The 19,556-nt window shown below is 38.5% G+C and overlaps 1 protein-coding gene across 7 annotated transcripts in view; it reads left to right on the top strand.

The window, feature by feature from the left end:
- The window catches only part of trps1 (trichorhinophalangeal syndrome I), a 369,624-nt gene that overhangs the window by 154,378 nt on the left and 195,690 nt on the right, over positions 1 to 19,556 (top strand). For 3 of the 7 annotated variants that reach the window (XM_057827382.1, XM_057827383.1, XM_057827377.1), the window contains exon 1: positions 13,953 to 14,332. The exons of 1 other annotated variant lie outside the window; for it this stretch is intronic. The gene's annotated coding sequence lies outside the window, so the exon portion shown is untranslated. Of the gene's footprint in view, positions 1 to 13,489; positions 13,895 to 13,952; positions 14,333 to 16,874; positions 17,163 to 19,556 lie in introns of those variants that run through there. 3 more of the 7 variants (XM_057827379.1, XM_057827378.1, XM_057827380.1) reach the window with 3 other exon arrangements.

Below are 19,556 nucleotides of genomic sequence, written 5' to 3'. Positions count from 1 at the left end.
TGATGATGTACACGGTTAAAAATACATAAAGAAAATCAAATGAATATCACATTATTCCCGAAAACGATAAAAATGCTACTTTCCTCTTATTAACATAACGATGTTATCGCAAGAATTCCTAATAACATCCAAACGAGCGGCTCGTTGAAATTCCCGAAAGATTCCAACATGGCGTCGCGTAATGAGCCACATGTTGCTTCACCAAGACAAACACGCTATCATCTGATCACATAAGTAACTTCAAACTAAATAACTTCGCAAAATGACAAGCATCTAAATATATTGATGCTTTTTCTCACAAACGATAATGACGCAAAGAGCAATAAAATGCGCGTCCCGAAAATGATTGACTTTGCTGTGGTCGACCACGGCGAGGAAGGGGAAAAAAAGGCCTAATTATTCATTCTGATACCACATGTTCCATCTTGTCTTGTAGCGGGCATAACAACAACATCAATGCCTTAATTATCATGCGAAGGAAGAAAAAAAAGCCTTTATTCATTGGCCCTGTTTTGTAATCAGATCCTCTAACAGTATGGCAAGCGTCGCACAAGAGCCATTACATAATGGCAGGGCTGCTTCTAATGGCAGTTGCCTCCCTGCCGTGCTAAAGGCCCGACTCCAAACGTACACACAGTAGTGTTCTGAACAACAGCACGTTAAACACCTTCCATGATCTCACTAGTAACCCCCCTGCAGAGTTAAAAGCTTGAGGAGGAACGTTTTTCATTAATTCATGAAAAGGGGAAGGACCTATTAGGAAAAGATAAGTGAACCGCTTCATATGGCAGAAGACATTTTCCCATAGAAAAATACTGTAATGCAAGTATATTAGATTATTGATGACACTACTGTAGTCAGTGGCGTTTCTAGTGTCTCTGCAAGCAAGAAATTCCTGGAGCCCCTGCCTCACCCATGCAGACCACAAAAATGTGTTTAATGCACACATAAATGCACAATAAATACCCTTATTTTCGGACTATAAGGCGCACCTCACTATAAACCGCCACCCACCAAATTTGACACGAAAACGACATTTATTCAAAAATAAGCCACACTGGATTATAGGCCGCAGCTGTCATCACTGCATTATGGGATGTTTACACCAAAAGATATTATCCGGGAACTAGGGTTGTTCCGATCATGTTTTTTTGCTCCCGATCCAATCCCGATCGTTTTAGTTTGAGTATCTGCCGATCCCGATATTTCCCGATCCGATTGCTTTTTTTTTTTGCTCCCGATTCAATTCCAATCATTCCCGATAATTGCTCCCGATCCGATCCCGATCGTTTTAGTTTGAGTATCTGCCGATCCCGATATTTCCCGATCGATTGCTTTTTTTTTTGCTCCCGATTCAATTCCAATCATTCCCGATAATTTTTCCCGATCATATACATTTTGGCAATTCATTAAGAAAAAAATGAATAAAACTCGGACGAATATATACATTCAACATACAGTGCATAAGTACTGTATTTGTTTATTATGAGAAGAAATCCTCAAGATGGCATTTACATTATTAACATTCTTTCTGTGAGAGGGATCCACGGATAGAAAGACTTGTAATTCTCAAAGGATAAATGTGACTTTGTATATTGTGACTAAATATTGCCATCTAGTGTATTTGTTGAGCTTTCAGTAAATGATACTGTAGCCATTTAACTGTTTTGCCCAAATGCATGATGGGAAGTGCACCATGACATGTGCATAGTGGCACCAATTAATATATCTTCTCTGCGTTGGAAAATAACACATGGTGTTAAAAAAAAGATCAACTACTGTCTTCCCCACATTGCTTCTCACGATAGTCCTAATTATTGAGAGGGGGATTACAAGGCTTTAGCCAATTAAAAAAAGGTTCCAAAGACTGCCAAAATTCACTCTACTCTTACGCTGGTTTTTAGCTCTATATATAGGTGAAACGGTGCCATTATAGATTGAACGCAACAATGCATGAGTGGGTCGTGCAGCGCATGCATTAATTGCATTAAATATTTTGATTTAATATTTGTGATTAAATAAAAAAAAAAAAACATTAATTACCGCCGTTAATGCGATAAATTTGATAGCCCTACTTTAAGCCAAAACTAAAGACTCTGGATGAGTGTAACACATTTTGTCTGTAACGTTAAATACAATTAGAAAACGATTGAATTAAAAATATATACATATTAAAAAAAGGCATGTCCGATATTTTTTTGCCGATTCCGATACTTTGAAAATTACGTGATCGGACCCGATCGATCGGCATCCTGATCGGGACATCTTTACCGGGAACACTTTATTTGACAGCGGCATCATAAAACTTTCATCAGACCAAATGAACCACCATGAAGCTTTGAACAAATTGACTGCAAAGCTTCATTGCTTCAAGAAGCTTCATTTAGCCATCACTGCTCCCTTGGGGGAGAGTCAACTCTGCTGCCACCTGCTGTCAACACTGTTGTCATCCAACATGCCTCCTAACATGCATTGCAGTGCTACAGATGTAGATTAAAATCAGAATTCATGTTCTGTGCCAAATATTTCTTCAGTTACTGTTCCAGTTGTTTCATTAATTGCAAGTTATGGTATTTGGTAACACTTTATTTGACAGTGGCACCATAAGACTGTCATAAGACCAACATATTTAAGACATCACACTGCATTAATGAATGCTTATGACAGATGTTATTTTGTGCCATTCTTTTGAATGGATGCAAAAGATCCGAGCTGGATTTTTAATGGAGTTAGTGACAAATGGCACTTAATGACATGTCATAAGTAGGGCTGTCAAATGATTAAAATTTTTAATCGAGTTAATTACAGCTTAAAAATTAATTAATCGTGATTCAAACCATCTATAAAATATGCCATATTTTTCTGTAAATTGTTGGAATGGAAAGATAAAACACAAGATGGATATATACATTCAACATGCGGTACATAAGGACTGTATTTGTTTATTATAACAATAATTTAACAGGATGGCATTAACATTATTAACTTTCTGTTAAAGCGATCCATTGATAGAAAGACTTGTAGTTCTTAAAAGATAAATGTTAGTACAAGTTATAGAAATTTTATATTAAAACCTCTCTTAATGTTTTCATTTTAATAAAATTTGTGAAATTTTCAATCAAAAAATAAACTAGTAGCCTGCCATTGTTGATGTCAATAATTACTTACACAATGCTCATCATGGGTGCTGAAGCCTATAAAATGAGTCGCACCCAAGGGCCAGCAGAGGGTAGCAAAACTCCATAAAACACAATTAAGAAGTGGGCAGTTCACTGTACTGTCATTTAAATCTGTTTGAGCGGGGCATGTGCGTTAATTGCGTCAAATATTTTAACGTGATTAATTAAATAAATTACCGCCCGTTAACGCGATAATTTTGACAGCCCTAGTCATAAGCATTCATTATTGCCCATGATAGTGTCATGTTATAATTATGACGGTCTTATGGCATTCTTATGACGCCGCTGTCAAAGTGTTATCTATTAACCCAAATAAATCAACAAATAAGCCACACTGAGGGAAAAAAGTAACGTGTTATAGTGCGAAAATTACGGTAATGAGTTCTGTACCTACGCTGGCGACGTAACCTGAATTTCCGCCAAAAGTCGGAATTAACGCTTTAAGTATCTTTAAATACCCCTTAAATCTCAAAATAACAATCAAAAAACAATTGTTATCCATCATTGTACTGTCCTCACCAAGCTATGCTGTAATCTTTCCCCTCTTTCTCTCACTCGGCTGCGCGACTTCTTCGTCAGAGCAAATGCGCTATACCTCATAGGCGCACGTGTGTTTTTTTCTTCGTGCGCGCTAATATGTTCTTTTTCATGTGTACATGTGCTCTTAGGCTAGAATCATACTGCAGGTCTTAATGCACAATTCCGATTTTTTTGTTTTATCTGTTTTTTTTGGCCTGCCCGTTCAGATCTTTGTCCATTGAGCCCGTTCAAATATTACGCATGCGCACTAACTCGCAGTCCGACACGGGCTGAGCAAACTGACAAGCATGCGCAGATGCATCAAAACAAATGACCACACATGCTGGCTGTATATCATTCCAGAGTGATCAATTATGATTTCCAAAAAGAGGACACAAATAACAGACATTAATAATCCCAGTTTAGTTTTATATTAAAAGTTTATATGGATTGATGATAGAGCACATGCACACACTGTGCGTGCATGCAGTCTGCCCTGACTCAGCCATGTAAGCAATACTGAAATATTGCTTATTTGGCGCACAGAAATAAAACTGAGCATTATTAGGCTGATCCTTTTCTTCATTTTATGAATTCCGACTTGGGAGACTTGACAGTTCAGACCACCGCCACCAGTGTTGTCACAGATTACTTGATTAAATAATTTAATTACTGAGTACACCTTAAAAAAGTAATGTAGTCACTTTACTGATTACTTTATTATCAAAGTAACCAAGTTTCTTTAAAAGTAATTCATCACTTTTTACCAATTGTTCTCCCTTTGCCGCCTCAACATAAGAATGACAACAGAAATATGTCATCACATGTAATTGACTTTCCAATAATACATTCATTTGAAAAGTGAATTGGCCTATGGTACTTAATTTTGGGCCAGCCTGTCTACTGTGAACATTTCTGTTACATTAGTGTTGATTTAACTACAGTATATTGAATTGAACAGCCAGGGCAGAGGCTTGTCTATCGCATGACCAGCCCTGTGCCTAATTAACATAGCGGAGCAAGCCAACTTGAGTGCTCCTTGATTGTGTAGACACGCACTAGTGGATGTTACATAAAAGTATTTTATTATTGACTCAGCCATCTTGTATTGAGGAGCCTGTAAACGGACGCATAGTCTGCTTTTTATGCTACGCTGCCACTTTGTCTCAAGTTGGGCATGCAGTGCAAATATGAGTGTTTTGTGACAAAGAAGTAAACAGAAACCCATAGAAAAAGCTAAATAATTATGTAAATGAAACCGCGATTATATTGTAGGTCTCATGTTAACATTTCCTACATGATGTGAGCAATTAAAACATTGTTGAAATAAAACTTTTAAGTAAAGATGTCCCGATTAATCGGCATCGTCCGATCACGTCATTTTCAAAGTATCGGAATTGGCAAAAAAATATCGGACATGCCTTTTAAAAAAAAAAAAAAAAAAAATATATATATATATATATATATTTTAATTTAAATCGTTTTCTAATTGTATTTAACGTCAAATTTATTGCGTTAACAGCGGTAATTAATTTTTTAAATTAATCACGTTAAATAATGAACGCACGCGCTGCACGACCCCACTCACGCATTGTCGCGTTCAATCTATAAAGACGCCGTTTTACCTATAGATGGCGCTAAAAGGCAGCATATAATGAGTAGAGAGAATGTTGACAGCCTTTGGAGCCATTTTTTATGTGGCTAAAGCCTTACAATACCTCTCTCAGCAATTGAAAATAACGTGGGAGACAATGTGGGGAAGAAAGGTAGTAATTGACTATATTCTTAACACCCTATGTTCTTTCCCAACGCAGAGAGGTTATATCAATTGGTGCCCCTACGCACAGTCATGGTTGCACTTCCCATCATGCATTTGGGCAGAAATTAAATGGCTGCAGTATCATTTAAAGCTCAACAAATACACTAGATGGCAATATTTAGTCACAATATACAAAGTTACAAGTCTTTCTATCCGTGGATCCCTCTCACAGAAAGAATGTTAATAATTAAATGCCATCTTGAGGATTTATTGTCATAATAAACAAATACAGTACTTATGTAATGTATGTTGAATGTATATATTCGTCTGAGTTTTATTCTTTTTTTTCTTAATGCATTGCCAAAATGTATATGATCGGGAAAAATTATCGGGAATGACTGGAATTGAATCGGGAGCAAAAAAAAAAAAAAAAAGCAATCGGATCGGGACCTATCGGGATCGGCAGATACTCAAACTAAAACGATCGGGATCGGATCGGGAGCAAAAAAACATGATCGGAACAACCCTACTTTTAAGTAGTGTATACCCTAAAATACCACAGAAAATAATACTTGCATATTAACTCATTGCCTGCCTTTGACAACGATAGTAATTTAATTCATTTAAACTGGCTGGACTGACAGTGAATGCTCATCTTTCAATGCCACTAGACGTCCGACGTCTAGTGCCATTTAGGTGTGACAATATATCGAAAAGGTGATAAATTGCGATACTTTGTAGCCCGAAAGGTTATCGATGTGCTCCCATCGAGAATCGATATATCGTTTTTAAAAGGTGTCACTGCTTTACAAAAAAATAAGGTAACAACAGGTTTCTAACAAAAGCATCCGTTAGAATAGTGTCTACGTTAGCTCACTGTCGTCCATTGATGACGCTAAACATCCAATTAATTTTGACTGGATTGGACATCTAGCGCCATCAATGGCACTGAAACTAGAGTATTCACAGCCAGTCTTTTGTCATTTACCGGTTACTTACTGTTGATTTTGAGTCACTTCCGATTATTTTGGGGACATTCTTGAGTCACTTCTCTTCCGGTAACCTAAAATCAACAGTAAGTGACCTTTAAATGCCCCAAAACGAAAAGGAGGTGACCGAAAATCAACATGAAATGCTTAAACTGATTGGTTGCCATTGACTGCCATAGACATCCAATCCGTTTGAAGTGGGAGGGGGTAGCAGCGAATTAATTCAGTTGACATGAATTGGACGTCTAGTGCTAAACTCATTCCAATTCACAGCAGACCTATGAAAATACAATAGCTTGTTTTTTTTTAGTTGTTTTGTAGAATATCTGAGAATTATTTCCTGACCCATGTATTGAAGAAATTTGACCTTTTAGCCAGATTGCCGGAATCACGCCATCAGAACTGCTGGACCCGCCCTGGGCCAGCTCCAACGACCCGGGCCGGCGAAATTCCGACAACCCGGCCAAAAAAACTCCGCGCGTTCACCTTAGTCTTAACCCCTTGTACTGATTCCATTTTGAAAGCTGGAAAAAGGCTTCGAAACACAAGTTGACAATTTATTCAGGTCAACAGTGATCAAACGCCAAGGCAAAACAGCAACAGACTTAGGCGAGGAGGCATACTGTTTCCAGGGTCACCATATCACAAGTCAACAAAAGGTTCTCGAGAAAAATGACCACGATTAGTTAAGCATTCAGTCTTTTAAAGGCTCTGGTGAGGCGGGCCGAGGTCTGGAAGAAGGGTGTGTTTGGCCGTTGTTTAGGATAATCTTCTATCGTAGTTTGGGCTTTTTAGTTCGTGCGTCACAGTTGCTGAGTCACCGTTACTGGGGCAACTGCAGTGGGAGATGTTGCCTGCGTCAGCGTCAAAGGGGCGCTTGGAGTCTTATCAGTCGTGTTATCTGTTGGATATCGGGCGTTCTCCGGTGTTCCTTGCGTTGGGACAGGACGTCCCGCCATTTCTTCTGGGCTGTCCCGAAGAGCTGATTGTTTGATTTGGTGTTGCAGACGTGGGCTCGTAGATGTCTTGCCGATTACCTGGTTGTCAGCGTCCATCTTGCTCAGTCAGCTGCATGACGCACACGTTGAGCTTCCGTGGTCAGAAGGCGTTATGTATCTCTTATGCCCTATGTCAAATACAGTATATTCTGCTTGTTTTCCTTTAGCTATAATAGAAATGTTATTTATTTTATATTGGGTGTTTTAGAGTAATACAAAACGTCCAACAGTAAATACGAGAAAAATACCATTCCCTGATTGATTATATTGTGTGTTGGAGTAATACAAACCGTCGCACGGTAAATACGAGAAAAGATACTATTCCCTTCAGTATCGATAATTGTTGTATCGCCGTATCGTGAGATCATTTTTATAGTGATCCTTGGATTGCAAATCGTATCGTATCGTGAGGTTCTGGACCCTAAGTGCTATCAGTGGCAGCCAATGAGTTCCAAAAACAATTCCAAACTCAATAAATAATAATAATAGAAAATGTATGTGAGGTAACTTTACAGATGTACTGAAGTAGCCTAGAGAAACAAGTTGTTTTTACTTTATTACTTCCAACGACTGAAAGTCACACAACAGTTTTAAATAGTAGAGGTTATTCAGGGATAGCATTAAGCCCCCTTCGAAATACTGTGAAATGTAAATCGTTTTACTTACTATCAATCCGGTTTAAACAAACCATGAGTTGCCCCGCAATTGGCTATCAACCAATTCAGGGTGTACCCGATCTACTGCAACCGGGATAGGCTCCAGCACCCCCACGACTCTTGTGAGGATCGGCAGCTCGGAAGCCGAATGAATAAACAAACCATGAGTCAGGTGTCTCCTTGAGTTCATCCAAATCTTGCACCTCAGTGAGTGCGTGCCTGCAAGGCACGGAGTCTGTTACAACACTAGCAACAAAAATATCCCTGCATCAAAATCAGACTATGCAAAGCCACAATTCTATTAGCGTCACATTAGAAAGACACATGATTAAATAGCAGGTGTTGATAGAGTTCTAAGAGTTTTATCTTATCTTCTCGTCTTTGTCCTTGCTTAAATCCATTTACCGATGAATATTTTCTCCACGCTGGCCTATTTGCCCAGTGGATATGTGCTTAGTGATACTAGATAAGAGTTATTAATATGTATGCAGCCTGCTCTCTGATCAGTGTAGACGGGGAAACTGTTTGGCTCCAATTATACACACTTTTATAAAGTTATATTGCCCGAGGTTGAGATTTAGGGGTGAGATTATCCTGCTGCAGTTTTACATGAGATTACCTTATGTTTTGATAACACAATTTGTATATGACTACATTTATATTTTTATCTTACTTGTAAGATATTATGGCAGTTTTGCCTGTCCACTAAATTGAACTTGAAAAAGTGAAGTTGGTTTAATCCTTAGATGCACAAGTTACTGGACCCTACACTTTTCCATAAGTGGGTCAAAAATGACCCATATTAGAACCAACGTGTTTATATGCCTTTATGGTGAAGAATAATCACTTGTATATTAATTAGTATGATATTTAGGGCCACACAAGAACGATTAATGCTTGCAATATCTTTAGGATTCAATTAACATTAAAAAAAAACAAACAAAAAAAAAACATCAGTAATAGACTTCATCCTTCCTTGTATTTTATCATCAATGATGAAGAGCTCCCAGGCATCTTTTTGATGAGACAGCGGTGCTAAGTCCTTGTGGAGGCACTGACCGATTTCTGAGGATATTGTGGCTCTATGTTCTGCCATGGGTGGGAGGTAATTATCTCTAGTAAGAGCCCTACCAACTCATTCTGTTGGCCATGATTTGGAAACTTTCTTCTTCAGAAGTCACAAAGGTGGAATCAGATTTAGTCAGATTAATCCTGTTCAGTTGGATTTCCAGGTGGACAACTGCCACTGCCACCTGGACAATAGTCTGGGTCCTCATCATCAGAAATTTTGGACACTTGAGTCCAACCCCGTCACTGCCTCTCCATCGTCCAACATCTGTAGGACCATTTTAGCGGTAAAACTAGCACAAATCCGATTTTTTTTTGTGTTTTTCCAACTCGACTGAACGGGAAAATCGCATAAAAGTGGACCATTTTCAAATTCGATCCAGGTCACTTTCGTATTTGGTTAAAATCCCATCCGGGCCACATTTTTCCAGAATGTGGCTGCGGTCCGAACTGTCAAGTTTCCCAAATTGGAATTCATGCAGCAATTAACATCAGCAAAGAGCAAGAGAGACAGGGTGCTACGGTAGCGGTGCAGCTGTGCATTAGCGTTAGCGCCTAGCTTGAACGCGGCTTTTGAGGAAGGAGCGGGCTTGACAACAGTCATAAAAAAAAAAAAAAGAAAAAAAGAAAATGGGTTGAGAATAAGCCTGACAATGCTCAGTTTTCTCTCATGCGGGCCAGTTTGCTCAGCGCATCTCGGACTGCGAATTAGAGCCCATGTGAGATACTTGAACAGGCGCAATGGACAAAGGCAGTCTGAATAGGTACGCCAAAAAAACAGATATGACAAAAAATTGGAATTGTGCATTAGGACCTGCGGTATGAATCTAGCCTTAGTTAGCTAGCTAGTTATGAAGTTGGTTAATTTGTTGATAAATAATAATAGTCATGAAAGACACACACACAAAATACTATATGGACATAATACAGTACACGGATCAGCTCTTGCTGTGTAAAATAATCTTAAGGGATGTCACTTTTTTACATAACTAGTCTGTGTGGTCTACGGTAAATTTATTCCTGACAGCCAACGTTGATAAGAATGAAAAATTCCCATTGGATTCCATAGAAAATGCATGTGGGTCATTTTTGACCCACTGGTGGAAGCTTAGGGTAGTAATACAAAAATGGCAATTTCTTTAAATGTATAAAAAGTTCATCAAAAATTTGAATGGCATTATACCAAAAACATGTTTTTTGAGGAATACCTGGAATATGAATTGATAAGAATTTTTCGTTCCGAAGATATTTCAAGAAAACAACCTCACCGGGTCATTTTTGACCCACTTATGCATCTAAGGGTTAAACAATTTACTAATATGTGTCCCTGCAAGACTATTCAGTTGAGTCAGTCTTTAGTTTCTTAACAGTTTTATAGTTTAATATGCATGCATGTATCCTTAACCCTTTAAAAGCAGTCTTGGAACTCATTGGTTGCCATTGACGGTGCTAGCCTAGACGTCCAATCCATTTTGACGGGAAATGTTGGCAGCGATTGTTCACCATTTACGCTCTCACTGCGGTGCAAGATTTGGATCAACTCAAGAAGAAAAGAAACCTGACTCATGGTTTGTATAAGCCATGTTGATTATGAGTAAAATGATTTATAATTCACAGTTCTAAGGCAACTTTGTATGCTATCCTCGAATAACCTCAACTAATTAAAATGGTTTTGTGACTTTCAGTCATGGGAAGTAACAAAGTAAAAATAACTTGTTTCTCTAGGCTACTGAAGTAGATCTATAAAACTACATAATAAAGTTTACAAAGTTATTGAGTTGTTCAACTCATTGGCTGCCACTGACGGCACTAGACGTACAAAGTTGAGTGCAGTCAATGGTATTGAAAGATGAGCATCCACAGCCGGTTCTACTAGTTTAAATTAATTAGACGTCTAACTTTGTCAGTGACAGACGATGAGTTAAATACTATGAAAATTATTGTCAATGGCAGGCAATGAGTTAATAATAATAATAATTTAAAAAATAATTTTAATTGAGACCTGGAGTCCACATTTGTGTAGTTTAACAAGTAGGTCACCATTGTTGTTGACGTCGCAGAGCGGTGACGTCACTGGGTTATGCTGCCGGGCTTCCAGAATATGACTGGCGACATAAGCATCTCATCTGTTTAGCCCTTTCAATTTGAACCCGAGAGGAACATTAATGAGCATGACAGCACTGTCGATATTTCACAAAACGAGCAGCAAAAGCCAAATGAACAGGAAAGACGGGATGAGACGAGAAGAGAGTAGGACAAAACTGGTGTTCTGTCAAAATGTGCTACACCGGTAAAACGTGCTACAAGAGGCGAATTTGACACCCAAAGTATTACTGTGCGCTTTCAGCTTATTTTGTTTAGATGCATAAAGACGGAACATACTAAAGATGCCTTAAGAAAATACTAAACTGTAGTAATATCAAATGAGGGTGGTTTAAATACGCCACGTGACTAATGTGCTCAACAGATCAACAATCTGCTTTAAAGCTACCACAAGAAAACAAGATGCTTAAAAAAGGGATGAGAGGAAAACACATGCAAAAAGTATTTTGAGTCAATGAAAGGTCATAAAACAATCAATAAAAACACAAATCGAAAGTACTCGCAGCTTTTAACCGATGTGCTTGTGTGTTGGACATCTCGCAGTGTTGAAGAAATTGCAGAACACTGGTAGTGTTTGTCTAGTGACAGTGACAAACTATGTCATCACCACGAGCGTCCATTGCGCGCATAAAACTTGGCGCCCTACGTAGGTCAAAACATGTACTAAATATTATAGATTTTTAAATCAATGGCAATATTTTATGTGTTTCTAATGACATATTTTCATTAAAAAAAGAACAATTTTGGCTTATTAGAGCCTACAAGTCTTTAAGTCTGAGGTTCCCTTTTATATTGTGGCGTACATGACCCAAAATGTGATGTCCACTGCTATGTACTTCCTCAATCTCAGTACATTTAAGGCCGAGACTTGAGTGGAACAACACTTCATTCAGTGTGCTTCTCATCACATGTGCACACGACTCATCGTTTAGGTTCCTTTTATTGTAATACCACAACAACAGGGGGCGTACAACTATGGCAACAGCAGTGTGACATAACTCGTCGCCACTTTTTGTTATGTACTTCCTCAATCTAAGTGCAGTGGTACAGTGAGACATTATAATTCCATTAATTCGTTCCACAGCCCGAAAACCTACACTAAATTCTTAATAAAAACTGATGTTACTATTGCAAATATCAGTTACAAAGAGCAAAACAAACAAATTATGAATAAAAATTGGAATAATAATATAATAATAGTACCTGTAATAATGTAACAAACCAGGTTCTAATGTGGCGAATGTGTTTGCGTGGTGTACCTGAATGCACCGTGTGGCGGCTTTTACAGAGAAAGAGAGGACTTTTTACTTTCACATTGCATGTTCACCTGCGGCGGACAGTAGGCATTTTGTGTTGCACAAGTTCTGAAAAAAAAAAAAAAAAAAAAAGATTAAAAACCTGACAAAGGTGGCGATTTCTTTGGTGATGTTATCACAATATTTGCCACCTTAACTTATAGAGATTGGCGAACGGAGAAGGACCGCCCAGATAGACAGTCTACGGCTGTAATTTTATGCCATATCACGGATGCGCACCCCTCGCTCATATTTTTCTATCATATGCACCTTCATGTCAATGGTAAGCATAATTTTTTTTTCACCACCTGCACTAACATTGTTGGAACCCATGTTGATTTCTCTCAACTGAAATATGTTGTGTGTCCATCTTTTGGGAAAACAAAGAAACTGCGGTGCTAATTGTCGTATTTCGAGCATGTCGTCGGATGTAGAAACAAATGGCGAGTCAAATTTTACGTTGGATGTCGAAAAGATCGTTTGTCGAAGCGATCGTATGTCGAGGTCCCACTGTACATTTACGGCAGAGACTTGAGTGGAACAACACTTCTTTGTTCAGCGTGCTTCTCATCACATGTGCACACGACTCATCACTTAGGTTCCTTTTTACTGCAATACTGTAACAACAACAGGGGGCGCACAACTATGGCAACAGCAGTGTGACATAAATATGTTACATCTACATTTGTGGACGCCAACTCAATATAAAGTTTTTGCTTCATTTACAGTAGATTTATTGACTTTAATCTGTGTGTGTCGTTTTAAATCAATTTAATGCATTAGTCCTGATATTGATTTAGCAGGAGTTGCATGGAGCAAGGCGTTTGTCTTGGGTGCCTGTCACTTTAAGATGGTCCTGTCGGGGTTTTTGACGGGGTCCCGTACTCGGGTGTGCGTGTCACTTTAAGAGTCCGTCTTCTGATGGCTCCTTGTTGATATTAATAGAGCTGCAGCTGTGTCTCCCTGTTGTGACGTCATGCCTCCAGCGAAAACGGCAGAGATGTCCTGTCACAGCAAAAGCGACAACATCTCTACTCCGAACTAAAAATAACAACAACAACAAACAGGGAGCTACTCCTCATGTCGGCCAGGTAACACGGATCTACTGTAAATTCCCCTCAAACCAGCCCGATTGGGATGTCCTACAAACTCTTCATAAACGATATAAAAACAATGAGTCACCCAGCACGCATCTATCAACATGTAAACCGACAAAGAATGAGACTGAGCAGCCTTTTTACTCCTGGCTTGCCCCCCTCGAGGCTAGCCTCCATCTTTAGCATGGAGCTAAAAAAAAGAAGCTAATGTTTTGTTTTCCGGATCAACAGGTAAGAAAGACGTAAAACTGTCTCGATAGCGTAAAAAAATAGCAAGGAAGTCGCGATGGGAGGCTCGAAGGCAGACGCCGGATGGCCGATCCGGACCCGGACAAAGCTCGCTGCGTTCGCCGCTTTTACGACAACCGGGGACCGCTTGGCGACTTATGTAACTAACGGCGAGCCGCTGGATGAGGGAGGGAAGTAAGAGAGAGAGTGTGAGAGAGAGAGGACGAAGAGGGAGGGAGGAAGGGAAGAGCTTTGAATTCACATGGCAGCTCACATTTTAGCTCGGGACAGCAATACAAAGTGCGCGAGCGAAGGGGGCTTCTGGATTGGAAGGAGGGGGTACGACTCTTGCTACTACCGCTTGGCCGCCAAAGTGAGCCGGGAAGCCCGCGGCGAGACCAGACGAGACGCGGCGATCGGAGGGACGCAGTTGCCTCACAAGTAGGAGTTGCTGTTGTTCTTCTTATCTCCAGTGTTTTCTCTCAAGTGCTTGCTAGCGTTGATTCTCATCCCAGCGTGCACGTTGTTTACTTTGCTTTCATTGATAACTTTATGTGTGAGCGTAAACTCTCTGAAAAGTGTTGGAAATGGTGCGTTCACGGATCAAAGCACTTGTTTTGCACCTCTTTCATTGTTTGGGGGGCGCATGGTAGTTGTATCCCCTACTTCCCTTATCAGATTGAAAGTGAGACTTATTGAGGCCTGTGAAGTTGCAAGTTTGTATGAAAGATGCCCAGAAGCCCTTATTTTTTTGCAATCAACATTAAACACCCCGCTTTACTACTACCACCATCACTAACCCCCCTCCTTTTCCTGCCCTGTGGTAAGAAAGTGTGATGTTCCTTTGAGATAAGGGAACCCGGGTAGGCATGACAACTCTGTGGGGAGAGTGGAGTATGCGAGGCCAGCACAATGAGGCACACACTGCGAGGAAAGCTTTTTTAAAACAGTCCTTCCACAGTTCTCCAGCAACCGCTTAACCCTCTTAAAACAAGAAAAACAAAATTGCTCATGTGTGCCCACTTTTATGCATACTATATATAACCTTTAGAAGTTTTTATCAAATGCTTACTGTACCTCACAGTGACCCTGGAGGACAGTGAAGGCTTGTCTTAAAATCTGTGGTTGCATTGAGAAGAAAAAGCATGTTTTAATTGACACATTTTAGGTTCTTGAAACGTAAACAAAAAACAATGTTTGTTTTTTGTGTTTTTGAAGGCTATACGCCTGTATAGTCGATCAAATCCTGATAAATAGCACAAATAACCATGGTCTCTAATCAAAAGCATGCGTTTCATATTTTGTGAGCTGTAATTTTAATCTGAATTACAAAAGTTGTTTTTCCCCATTAGAGAGCGATGGTGCACATCTGTGGGTGAAGTTTGTGATGTTAAAGTTTTGCTCAATAACTTTATTTCATACTAAAATCAATGAAAATTTCGTACCGTGTGCATTTTATGAATTCCATGTGTTAACTGAAAAGTCAAACTCTTTATTTTTTTTTGTTGCGCAATGACTATACACGTCTGAAAGTTAAACCTAAAAAAAGTTAGAATTATGTTAAGCCAATAATGAATAATGCCAAGAATCCTAATTTCTGATGAAATGTGTATTGCCACATTTTAGGACCCCCCCAAATATAAAATAACTAATTTTCAGGGATTAGTGCAAAAGAAAGTCATATTTGTAATTGACATTTGTGTAATTTTTTTCAACTGACTGTGACTATGAGATTTCTAAGTATGTTTAGTCTCTTCCAGTAATGTCCAGTGTAAACATTTCAGATTTTAAGAAATGCCAATTTTTGGTAGCTTTTCTTTTGACAGCAACAAAACACCTCCAATAAAAGTTGTTGTCATAGAATAACCTCGGCAGATTTTTGGGGTTGAGACAAGAGTTGGAGACAAAAATTCTGGTCGGTAGGTTAAATTCTTAGTATGATACGAATGACCGGTGTGTTCATTTGTCACTTAATATGAAGGGCAATTTTGGTTTTCATTGATCGGTGTTGGTACCCATCTTTTGGTCGAGCTTTTGGAGTTGGGGGAAAAAAAGAAGTCAACAACTTGAATCTTGGAACATTAATAGTAAAACTATAAATTTTGAGTATGTTCAGTTGTTTTTATTTGTTATTATTTTTTAACGTCAACAACAAAGAAAATCCGATTGTTAGTTGGTGTCCTGTGGACAGCGTCGTTACGCATCTTTGGGCCATCCTTGTACAGTTGGGAAAAAAATGTTAGGCTCCGGAACATCAATTTTGGAAAAGTAGGAAAAAAGCGTTTACATTGAAAAGCAGAAATCTCTATATACTGTGCGCTTTGTTATCTAAATGCAGTTATAATAGCTTTTTCTTTTTGCCAGTAGCAATATGTATCTACGCTAAAACTTCTGGGGTTGAAATAAGTTCTAAAGTTTAGAGGAAAAAACAACTTTGCGTCGTGTGAAACCAATATAACTAACTTGTTGATTTTTTTTGTTTGTTTGTATCCAAAACTTATTGTAAAAATGTTTTAACTTCTGTAACTTTTTTGCTGTAATCAGGGAAAAAAATGCATTTAAACGCAACTAGACTTAATCACAGCTTCCCAGGGTTCTGTTCACAACCAACTGCATTTGTAATACACTTGGTCAACTTTAGTTTGACCTTTTTGTCACGTTTCACAGCATCCAGGTGAAACCCCCCACCCTGAAAGTATCTCCATATAATCTTAACTGTTGCTCCTTTCCCTTCCAGACAGTGGATATTATTGTCTGACGGCCTTGTTCGAAGCCACTATTAAACCTCAAACCAGTTGACGACCTCTTAAATAGAACGTCTGCTTATAAAACGCTTTCCCGTATGTGTGTGTGAGGGAGAACACAGTACTTTTGTGTGTGTGTGCGCGTTATGGAGACAACCACGGATTACTCATATGGCTGCAAGATGTGAAGCCTCTGTGGTACAACTGGGCTGAAGAGAAAGTTTTCTGGTCGCGTGGGAGAAAAGAACGAGGGCTTCGGACTCGGGAGCGAGGAGGGGAAGTCGCCAGCGCCGGAATGCATCTCTTCGTCATTTTATTGACGGTTTGACGCGCTGTACGACACGGAGGAACAACTGTAGTGATTTTGCGGGCTGCCGCGCGTTTGTCTTTGGTCGCTTCCGAGCAGCGCGGCGTAACGGGGGGAGGACGAATCCAGCGAAAGTAGACATTACTCCTGGCCCGTGCAACTTTTGAGGCTAAATGGTCGTGACCACGATCCCGTGGAGTTTCATGAAGTACGACACTAGGTAATTCGCATCTGACAGTATGTATTTAAAAGAGTTTGTCATTTATGTACAAGTTCGTTTAAACTTTCCAGCAGGGCTTTCCTAACATTTTTCAGCTTGACTCAAATTTGATGTTCCTCCCAGGGTCCCTGTATTGCCATATAAACAAATAAAATCTTATTGATTAGGATAAAAGTTGATCATAAAGCCACTTGTTGAGAAATACCATTATATTGATGTGTTAAATAACCTATATTATATGACTGGTTAGTCTTACTGATTGTCTGTTTGTGTGTATACCTGTTAAATCTACAGGGATTTTGTCAAGTAATAATAAAGGAGGGTTTAATAAAGATTAATAAATCAACTTGGCCGTAAATTAAAAAAAGCGACAAAAACTCAGAGGTTTGCAGTCACTTGTTAATGACCTTATTTTGAAACAAAACAGACAGTCGTCATCAGATAATTTGGGTTTGACATCTGGATTATAGTGGTCGCATGATCATAATCAACAGTATCACCAGAATACTAATCAAGAATATTTAAAAAAGATAAACACACCTAAAAAAGTGATACAATTTATACTCTCAGCCGCATATTGATTGTGAGAGGCAAATGAAATGACTCTTTTGTCTTGGTATTTAAATGAGTAAATATTTCAAAGTTGTAGATTTTTTTAAATTTCATTTTGCGTGTACTAAAACACATCAGGGATTCATACTTAATTCATTAGAAAAAATAGGATTAACAAATATCTTCGACAACTCTTTGTATTTTTACAGTTTCCCTTCGGCTTCATTATTGGCAATTATTGTTGGTTTTGTGAGCATTTTTAAAATAGTTTTTTTCCTGAAAGCACATATCAGCAAATCTGTCTTCACCAAAATAATTGATTTATTTCTATTGTCGTGATCATACTCAGATGACGTGTGAAGCGCTTTTCCATGAACAATTTCTTCTTTGAATGCCCTACTTGGTCTTCCTTATATTAAAAATTGTCTGCAAACTTCACAGAAAATTTGTTAACTGTAAGACATAACAATAAGATGTTAAAGGGATCGTCTAATTGAATTTAGCTATGTAGCTCACAATGGAAAACATCCTTGTTTGTTTCAGTATGTTTATTTTTAGATTTTGTGTGTGAGAGTTCTGGCTCATAGTTTTGTTGCTAACGCACACTAGGACACAATTGTTACAACAGATTTTACAAGGTGCACAGGTTTTTGGCTCTGGTTGCTATGTAGTATATTAGCTCATTATAATTAAGTACATGGATTGTAGGTTGTCTGGCATTTTGTGCTAAGATTACAAAAGCCACTCTGGATTTTGTCAACCTGCTTTTTTGGTTTATTTTTGGCTTTTAGTGCCAATGAGAAACATTTTCAATTATTATTTTTTTTGGTTACTTTTTTTGGGTGGGACAGTTTTTTTGCTCCCGCTTTGATCACAGAGTGTAAATAATCCTCCTGTCAGGACACTGAGGAAGCTGATAAAAGTGACGGCTCACTGGATTTAGGCGTTTACAAGTGCCAGGTGACAGCAAATGGGATACAAACGTCAGCTATATAAAGTTTGTTGTACGAGGACGCTTACAACTTGTTGTTTGGACTGAAGTTTGTCCAATTTTTCCCCAATTTTGACCCAATGTGCAAACAAATAAAATATAGTTTTGATTAAAATAGGGCTGCAGCTATCGATTATTTAAGAAATTGATTAATCTATTGATTAGTTAGTTCGAATAATCGAGTAATCGGATAATAAACATTTAATGCCTTGCAGAATTGAATAAGTTTAAGGAGATGTAAAACGAAAGAAAGTGTTTATGCTTGAGATAGCTATTTTGTCTTGCTAAGATTGCACTTTCAAGAGCATTAAACATAAATACAGAATAAAATTGTTTCTTGAAACTATGCAGAATTGCACTTTCATTTCACAAGAGTAATAAATTAATTCAAAAACGTAGTTAAAATACCAGACTTTAGCCTCAAAAGGTATAAATAAACGAGGATCTAAGTAAAACAATCAGTTGGCTAACTTGCATGGCAAAAGTCCGCTAGCTTAAATGCTAAAAAATGCTAAGGTTTATTTACAAAGCTCTTAACAAATCCTTCAAACACATACATTATTTCCACAAATTCTAAATATGCTTCGAAACTATATACTTCAAAACTTAATTACGAATGCATTAAAAAACATATTAGCTCAAAGAAAAACTTAGAACCTTATGTTGGCTTCATCAGGGGAGCAGTTGGATTCAGCCATGTAACACAAGTTATGGCATATTCACTGTCGCCACTAGAGTGCAGTGTATCCACCTGAATCTAGAAAACTAAATGCACACACTTTAAAAACAAACAAACGATTACAACGCCACTCAAGTTAAACAAATCCTGGAAGCAGCAAAATTTGATTCGA

This window comes from Corythoichthys intestinalis, chromosome 22, assembly GCF_030265065.1.
Source record: "Corythoichthys intestinalis isolate RoL2023-P3 chromosome 22, ASM3026506v1, whole genome shotgun sequence".
NCBI lineage: Eukaryota > Metazoa > Chordata > Actinopteri > Syngnathiformes > Syngnathidae > Corythoichthys > Corythoichthys intestinalis.
Note: the sequence above shows the minus strand (reverse complement) of the source record. Positions and strands in the feature narration are given on the sequence as shown.